This window comes from Capsicum annuum, chromosome 3, assembly GCF_002878395.1.
Source record: "Capsicum annuum cultivar UCD-10X-F1 chromosome 3, UCD10Xv1.1, whole genome shotgun sequence".
In the NCBI taxonomy this organism is placed as follows: domain Eukaryota; kingdom Viridiplantae; phylum Streptophyta; class Magnoliopsida; order Solanales; family Solanaceae; genus Capsicum; species Capsicum annuum.
In genome coordinates, this window is record NC_061113.1 from 184564645 (window position 1) to 184574431 (window position 9787).

The window sequence follows — 9787 nt, forward strand, 5'->3', positions numbered from 1 at the left end:
TTTCAAATGACTAATTCACCTCACATATTACCAAATTAAACCACATTCAAAATAAAAATTCACATTTCAAGTACCTAAACTTCAACATTTTCAAGTCACTAAGTCACTTCACAAAAAAACAAACTAAAGTACCTTCAAAATGATAAATTCACCTTTCAACTATCTACACTAAATCAATTTCAAGTGACTAAGTCACCTCACATGTTACCAAACTAAACCACATTCAAAATAAAAATTCACATTTCAAGTATCTAAACTTCAATGTTTTTAAGTCACTAAGTCACCTCCTAAAACAACAAACTAAACTAACATCAAAATGAAAAATCACATTTCAAGTAACTACACATAATCAATTTCAAGTGACTAAGTCACCACCCAAGTCACCAAACTAAATCACATTCAAAATTAACAAGCATAGCAAAATTCACAATAAAAAGTTCAGCTTCAAGTAACTACACTTATTCACTTTCAAGTAACATATTCATTTATAGTATAATAAGTCAAACAATTGAATAAGTGTAACAAAATAAATAAGTAGAGGCGTCGCATGTCCCTCTCACACCATATAATCATCACAAAATTCCTACAACTTTCAAAGCCTTTACAGCGAACAGCTTTTACAATTTTAAATATATAAATATATTCAATTGGCTATTAGCTTTCAAATACGTACTATATACATCACATACACGATTTTACTACCCCATAATAATATATAGCATATTTCACATAGACTCAGATGAATTCTCGGATAGTTTATCTTATGTCATTATACCTTCACTACATAATATGTATATACACTATATATATACCTATACATACACACACATATAAACACTATTGACTATATAATGTTCTAAATACATACTATATATATACATCACATACCTACATGAGTATATTATCCCGTAATATAATGCAACGTATTTTGTATACATACTTCGACGAGTTATCGATTAATTTGACTAGCTTACATTAATATCACATCAACTTACAGTATATTATTACTTCGATCGTTTTAAAATAAGGTATTCATTATTTTTTGGTAGATTCTGCTAGTTTTTTACTACATTGTTCAACAATCGATCACTATATCATATATATATATATATGTATATATATATATACCAACCCTCGAATACGTACTATATATATCACATACATAATTTTACTACCCCATAATAATATACAACGTATTTCACATATACTCAGATAAATTATCAATTAGTTTATCTTATGTCATTATGCATTCACTACATAATATTTATATATACTATATATGTACCTATACATTATAATACCCCGTATATTTCTAAGCTAGAAAATGAACCGTTGTTCCTACGTGTGAAACCTCTAATCTTATAATTCATATTTAAGCACATGACTTACAATGAGTATCCTAGTGAAAAGAGAGCTTATGATGTGTTAAACGTGTTCATAAGAGTTACCTAAAGTAATGCAAGCTAAGAGTTTTGAATCCATCAAGTTTTAGTGTTTGATTTTGCAAGGGTCATCTTTAAATGAGTACAACCTAATGTATATATAGTATTTTGGCATATTTAGACCCACCAAATTGTAGAGAATCAAATTAGCTTTCCAACGATACCAATTTTTTCAAAAATCCAACCACCGAGCAAAAAGTTATGGCTTTGCAAAGTGGAGTGCGACGCCTAGCAAATCGCCTAAAGCTACTGGAATAGTTATGCCATAGGTTAGGTGCCACCCAACCTAGCTTAGGCAATGGGTTAGGCACCGCCTAGCCTAACTTAGGTGATAGACAATGCGCTGCCTAACCTAGCTTAGGTGATGGGCAATGTGGCGCATACCTTATAGCCCAAGTGACGTAAACACTCTGTTTTTGAGTTATTTTGAGGGCAACTAAGCCTTTTGACACTCCTTACACGTCCCTAAACTTAACCTTATGAAATTAATAGCTCATAATGACATTATAACCCTATCAACATCTTATATTCATCAACTAAGAGCACAATAAGAGAAAAACAACTAGGGTTTTAATTCAAGATTCAATTCTCAAGAAACTCACCGTCAATCCTCTCCAAATCAAGAACCAAGGTATGTTAGATGTTGATTCATGGGTTTCTTCCACCCATAAAGCTCAAGAATCCTTTTTGATTTATAAAGATTGTGTATTTATGATTTCTATGATTATGATTGAATTGAAGTTCATGTTTATATTGTTAGGATATAATTCATGTTCTGGATTACAAGTTGCAAGCTTTGATCCTAGTATGTGATGACTTACATGATATTCGTGATAAACCCCTTCAAATTACATGTTGATTGATGTAGCCATGTTATTTAGATCTAATGTGTATTGTATAACCAAAGCATGCTCCCCATATGTTTGATTAAATGCCTAGGTGAATGAAGTAGTGCCATTATAGCATATTAATATGAAATCCCCATTTGTGTACAAGTTAATGTATGTTAAGTATTTGTTGAAAGGCTTGGGTGAATGAATAATGGGACATTAGTATGCATGCCTATACGTCTATAAGTTTATGACTGCAAATATTTGAAAAGATGCTTCAGTGATTGTATTGCGAATGATAGACGATTGACATGTTATTCAAGAATTATTATGCTTTACTTTATGCTATCGAGTCCTGGGGATATTTAATACCCGACAATTTAGCTATGTGCCTAGAGCGAGTGTCAATTATAGTACTCTCAATCACGTCATGATCAGTAATATTCTCAGTCAGTTACAGTATTCAGTAGAACTCAGTCAGCTTCATGACTTAGGAAAACTCAGTAATCTCATTATCAGTCTAACTCAGCTCAGTAATTAATTCAGAACTCAGTAGTATTCAACCAGCTAACAGAATTCAATAGTTTTTTGTCAGTTTACGAAACTTAGTAACTCAATTTAGTTCAGTTAAATAGTACGATCAATAACAGCTTAGTCAGGCCTAGTACGAATTAGCGAATCAGTTCAGAGTTATTCAATTGGGAGTAGGACTCAGCACCGAGTGAGCCTAGGGATGAAGGCTCACCTATTAGATAGTACTGAGATCCCTAGAAGTAATCCCTAAGTTCCAGAACTACGTAGCCAACATAGGTTATGAGATGTCACCCATTAGATAGGACTGGAATACTCAGGGATCACCCGCTAGTACAGGACTGATCTCAAGGGTCACCCACTAGATTAGGACTGACTCCACAGCAGTTGTCTTTACCAGTGGCACGGTACTAACACCCTTCCATCTAGGGTTATAGGTTGGACCCCACTAGTTTAGATTTGGGGTATATCGGTTAGATGACTATTTTCCACAGTCTCAGTTTCAGTCTCAGTCTTCAGAATAAAACTCAGATCAGTATTATGGAAATTAGGACTGTCAGATACAGTCACTCAGATCAGTAAAGAACTTAGATAGTTCCATAGATCCAGAGATCACCCGCTAGATAGGACTGATCTTAGATTAAGTCAATTATTTTAATTATAAGCAGATTCAGAGATCACCCATCAGATAGAACTGATCTCAGCTTCAGCCAATCAGATATCAGTATTAGTAGACTCGGACATCAGAAATCCAGTTATTAGCATTCAGTATTTAGTTTTACTTCGATTTCAGTTATAGTTTGTGCACTCATACATGTATCCTCATTTAGTAGTCTCATGATATTTAGTCAGTATTGCTCATGCATATAAACCCTTGTATTCAGCCTTACCTCATCTAGCGTATCAGTACATTCTCACATACTGACGCATACTTTTCTCTTATGCTATGGTGTCTTATACCATAGGTTCTGAAGCACGGGATCTAGAGCAGCCTTAGCAGTTCAGATTCAGCCAACAGCAGTAGACTTAGCAGTGAGTCCTTATCATTCGAGAATGTTCCTTATTTTATTATTGCATTAGATTTAGCATTTAAGTAGATGGAGTTAGTTGGGGGATTGTCTCATCAACTCCTTATTCAGACAGTTTAGAGGTTTTTTCAGACTAGAGTATTTTCAGACAGTTGTTTTCATTTTGAAATTATTATACTTTATTCAGTTTTATTTAAGTATTAAACCTTATGGTAAGTTTCTACCAGTTCTCTATAATTTTATAGTATATTATTCAGTGCTCAATTACAGATATCAATCATGGGTTATCATGTGGTCCTTCGGGGTCATAAGCACCGTGTAGCATCCGGAGTTCAGAATTAGGGGCCTTACAAACTTAGTATTAGAGCCTAAGATTCAACAGTATCCTAGGAAGTCTAAAAAGTCGTATCTAGTAGAGTCTTATGCATGGGTGTGTTGCACACCACATTTATGTAAAGGAGGTTGTAAGATATTTTAGGAACAATTTTCCCTTCTTTCAGTATTCATGTCGTGCGAGTGAGCATGAGCTCATGTTAAACTTTCTTTCTAATCTATTTCTTTCTTTTAATTATAGAATATGCCTCGTCATAGAGCTAATGCCTGTAGAAATGATAACCAACCACCTCAGCCCGCAGATCTTCTAAATGAGAATGTGTCATATGCAGAGTTTTGGGCAGCTTTCCAGGCGCTAGCCCAAGTTTTAACTACTAATATTCAGGGTAACTGTCAGGCTGCAGCTCTACCTCAGCAAGATGGGGATTTAGCCGCATCTAGAATCAAAGATTTTATGAGAATGAACCCGCCAGAATTCTTTGGGTCGAAGGCAGATAAGGATCCATAGCTTTATCTTAATAATGTTAAAAAGATCACCTAGGTTATGCATGTTTATGAAGATGAGAGTGTAAAATTAGCATTCTATAGGCTGGAGGATATTGTTATGATTGGGTAGTAATGTGGAAGAAAAGTAGAGGAGAGGATGCAGCTCTCATGACTTGGCAGATATTTCGGGATATGTTCTTAGATAAGTTTTTCTCAATTGAGATAAGGGAAACTAATATAGAAGAGTTCATAAACCTGAGGTAGGGCTCTATGACAGTGAAGGAGTATTGCCTCAAGTTCAACCAGTTGTCTAAGTATGCCCCTGAGCAGATGGCTGACCCTAGAGCAAGTATGAGTAAATTTGTGAACGATGTGTCTGGGTTGGTGGTTAAGGAGTGTAGGACATCTATGCTCAATAGAGACATAGATTTTTCTAGGTTGATGATGCACGCTCAGCAGATTAAGGCAGAGAAAGCTAAGAAAAAGAGAGAGTAAATAAGAGAGCCAGAACAGGTAGTTATAGTTTGACTCAGCCAGGGTCATAAGGTGGTAACCGTTCTCAGCATAGTCAAAAGTTTTCAGTCACAGCTCCATCTTCAGTTGGTGCACCAGTACCAAAGTTCAGAAATGATAGTCATTATGGGGCGCCAGGCTCCAAAACCTAGGGTAGTGTGAGAAGTGATCGTACTTATCTACTTTATGAAGAATGTGGTAAGAATTACCTAGGTGCATGTAGAGCAGACAGTGAGGTATGTTTTGGTTGTGGTAAGCCAAACCACAGGCTGCGGGAGTGTAGAGTATTGGCTCAAAGGGGTAAAGATTTGCGTCAGCAGAGCGACACTTCCAGTACCACTAGTAGTCAGCGTCAGAATAGATTTTATGCGCTTCAAACTTGCCATGATCAGGAAAATTCCCCTAATATAGGTTCGGATACGTTATGACTCTTTCATCTTCATGATATGCTTTGTTAGATCCTTTGCTCCCAGTTGAGCTTAAGTTTTCAGTATGAGTCAGTCAGTAAAATCGCAATTCAGTTTAGCACTCAAGCAGTCAAATTTGAATAGTTTGTTTTTCCCATCTTTCCATCTAGTCATATTATTAGAATTCTCAGAAAATGTAACTATTACAAGATAGAACATCCTAGTAGTTGCGAGTTCAGCCCAGTTCATGAATCATGCATTCATTTCAGATCCTAGAAGTTCAGTCATGATCTATTCCATAGGTGCCTCGTGCATTGCCTCAATTTTCCCCAGTATCTCAGTGAAGTAAGCATTCTTAGAGGGACATAGTGTCCCAAGGGGGAGATACCCTACGACTCCCTGATGATTTCATGTCATCAAACCCATTTAGTTTCACACTCAGATTTTCTTTTTATTTTAAATAAAAATTGACCACAAGTGGTTGATTTATTAAAATTATTTTTTTAATTAAAACCGACCACAAGTGGTCGATTTTTTTTTATTTTTTTAAATTTTTATTTGTAAAAGAAATAATAATTAATATAAAAATTATTGAAATGATTATTTCAAAATTTTAAAATATAAAAGCGACCACAAGTGGTCGCTTTTTTAAAAAAAAAAATTGACCACTTGGGTCGTTTTTTTCCGACCACAATTTGTGGTCGGTTTTAATTGTGGTCAGTTTTTTGTGGTCGAAATTCTGTACTTTTTTAGTAGTGATTTATATATGTCAAACATATGTTAAATGTATCAAACATTTATAAATCTATAATTTATATCTATATCTATATCTATAATCTATAATATATTAAAAGTGTGAAGGGCCTTAGAAATGTTTTTTGAACTTTTTGTCCTTTATTAAAAGACTCCATAACAGACAAAATCGTCTTTTCACTTTTTTTTCAATTATTGTATCATTATTTTTATGATATTAAATATTAACAATAATAACTATATTAAAAACTAAATAGAGAAGGTTTTCTTATTATGGTTAAATTCCTAAGTTTATTGAGTTTTTATTTTAGGTAAAAAATTATTTTCTATTAGTTTTAGGACTCTTTATATATAGAGTAAAGCATATAGTAGCCCCTGAACTATGAACAAATTTGCTACAACACACTCCAACTTCACATGGGTCCTATTACCCTGTTAAACTCAACTTTAGTATATTTTTGTCATCTTTTTTAGATGATAGGCCCTATTTTTATATAATAAAGGTGTCATGTCAGCATAAAAGGATGATAAAAATACGCTAAAATTGAGTTCAGCGGGGTAATAGGACCCATGTGAAGTTGGAGTGTGTCCTAACAACTTTGACCATAGTTTGAGGAGGTACCAGATGCTTATCTCTAATATATATAAAGAGAAAGCACCAACATCACGAAAATAGGAGGGAAAAAGCGTAAACCCTTTTCCAATTAAATTTTTCCATGAAAATAGGCCCCCAAAAATGGCAGGAATTCTTTTCCATATAAAATAGACTTAAAAGTTGGCCAAAAAAAAATTAAAATTGGCAAAAAAGAAAAAAAATAGCACAAACTCTTTAACACGTCCAATAAATTAAAAATTGGCAAAATATGGAAAGAACTTATGTATATTAGTAGGGTTTTCTTACCCTTTTAAATGTAACTGTTAATAATTTATGCTCCTACATTTTTTTCTTCTTTTTTTCCTCTTTTCACGATTTTAACTTGATTTTTTCTGATATTGAGCCTTTTTCTTCCTGGTATATAGTTCTGCCTTACGGATTTCTAAGTTTTGAAAACTTTTATTTGTTAGAAGCTAGCTCTTCTAGGTTTTGGAAGTCAACTCTCCGAAGTATGTACCCCTTACACTTTTCTTCATTCTTTTCTCTTTTCATGCTTTTAACTTGGTATTTGTCTGATCTTAGCATCTTCTTCTTCTTCCTGATATATAGTTTTGCGTAGTAGCTTTTTAGGTTTTGAGCTATTTAATGTGTTGAAAGTCAACTCTTTTTGGTTTTGGAAGTCAACTCCTCAAATTATGTACTCCATTAGTAAGTTATACAACTTTCACGTATTTATGTCCCTCTTCCTTCATTCGGCTACTTTTTGCTTGCGGTTTTTTCTAATGGAACTTCTGTAGCGTGATTCTGAATTAGTTAGACTCTCATGTGGGTATTGAAAAGCAAAAAACTAAATTAATGATCTCAACTTTGTGAGTCACACCATAACCAAAGATGATTCCTTCTTTGCGGAATGTATTTTCTGAATTTTTATTTATTTATTTAAGAAATTCGGGAATGTATATGATATTTATTCATTTAACTAAACTGAACTCTTTTTTGGTTATCTTGATCTTAGCTTTATTGAAAAAATATGGTACTGAATACATTAGTTTGTCTTGTCGGGTGCAAGGCATGAAAACATGTCATAACAGAAGATGTTGAAGATTGGATTTACCATCAGTTAAAGGATACCAGTCATCTTCTACATGGTGTGATCCATACCAATGGTTATGGACATCTTCTTAGGGTAAACTGAGAGAAATTGAATTTAGAGTGCTCTCTGAAAGTCATAAATAAATTTCTGGGACAGGCTTTGTACCATTCGTTGAAGTAAGCATCCTTATTAAAAGTTTATGTTTGTAAAAACAAAGTCATGCAACTCAAGCAATCTATTACTATTAAAAGTGGAAAACACCATTACACTAAAGTGTAAAGTTGGAATACCTAAACAATTCTTATAAGAAACTTTTTTTGAGAATGTAGGATCATTTTATACCTATTTCCATAAAGTAAATGGTATATCTTCTAAGAAAGTTTCTCCCTCGTGTAGTTATCTACATTCAGAGCCTCATCCATTGTTTTTGACGGAAAGCTTTCAATTTATTTCATATACTGTATTACGTTCTTTTCAAAGATTTGCTAGCAAGCAATTTCATAAGCCAGTCATACTGTTTTCTTTTTTATGTGTGGAGGTAGACATTAGTACAGAAAATTAAGAATGACGAGGCCATTAATTGAGAGACAAGTCTATATATAGTAGTAGTGTTAGGTACTGGCAATGGTTAGATATTATTGTTATTACTTATTAAACTCTGAATGGCGGGTTAGCTTTACTTTGAATGATCTAGAATAAAGCTAAGGGTTTAAGTTTTTAGGGTAAAAGTTATTTACACATACATATTACTCATTAATCGACTAATTATAAACATATTTATATTAATTATTTTTGTGTTTGGATACTCACGATATTTGATTAGGTTATCTTATACGCAATTCATTTAACTTTATGAGGTACTTGCTACTTCTCAACAATATGAGTATGGAATGATTAGAATTTGAAGTATTTCATCATTTCATTTTGTCAGAAGATCTTTCCAAGAAATTATGAAAAATCCTGGTACTAGATATATTGATTTCTTTGTTTGTTTGTTCTCAATTTTCTCCTTTTCTCAACTTTAGAAAAGAAAAAAAATATTCTTTGATATTTATAATTATTAATTAATGATATTCATTTGGATTTTTTCTTAGCATCATCAACAAGAAGGTAAATTTATGATTTTATTTTGTTAGTTCAGTTGGCTTTATCAATTTTCTAAAAATATATTACAATAATCAGCTTCAAGTGATAAAATTTTATACTATGTATTTTAAAATAAACATGCAAAAGTAATTATAGTTGAAGAAGATAGCATTGCTAATGAGATATAGTTGCTTAAAAGCACAACTTCTTTAAGCATTATTATTTCTTTGTTGTTTTATAATCTTTGATAATTTTTCTTTATTTAGTTTATTGTTACTTCTCTTTTTAATACTTTTTATGACAAATTTATACAGGCTGAAGACTATTGCTTTTTTTTTCCTGTTATACGCAAGAAGAATTTCATCCCCTCGGTTATGACTTATTCAATAGATTTTCTACTATAAATATGTCTAATATCTGTTGCTAATTTTGCCCCATGGTGTATATACATGTGATCTCTCAGGGTGCTATATTAGTCCTTTAATGTAGGCTATTAAATGCCCTACAATGGTTAAAATCTTAGTATCCAATAACATCTCCTTTGAAGCATTAGCAAAAAAATTCTTAACCTTTCCTGGACTACTTAAGTAGTATATGCAAATTCAACTTTTTTTTATCTAACTAAAGTACTTCACGTGGCATTCAGCTTCGGGTCTCCCGATGTCCCATGGTATCGAAACATTATAAATC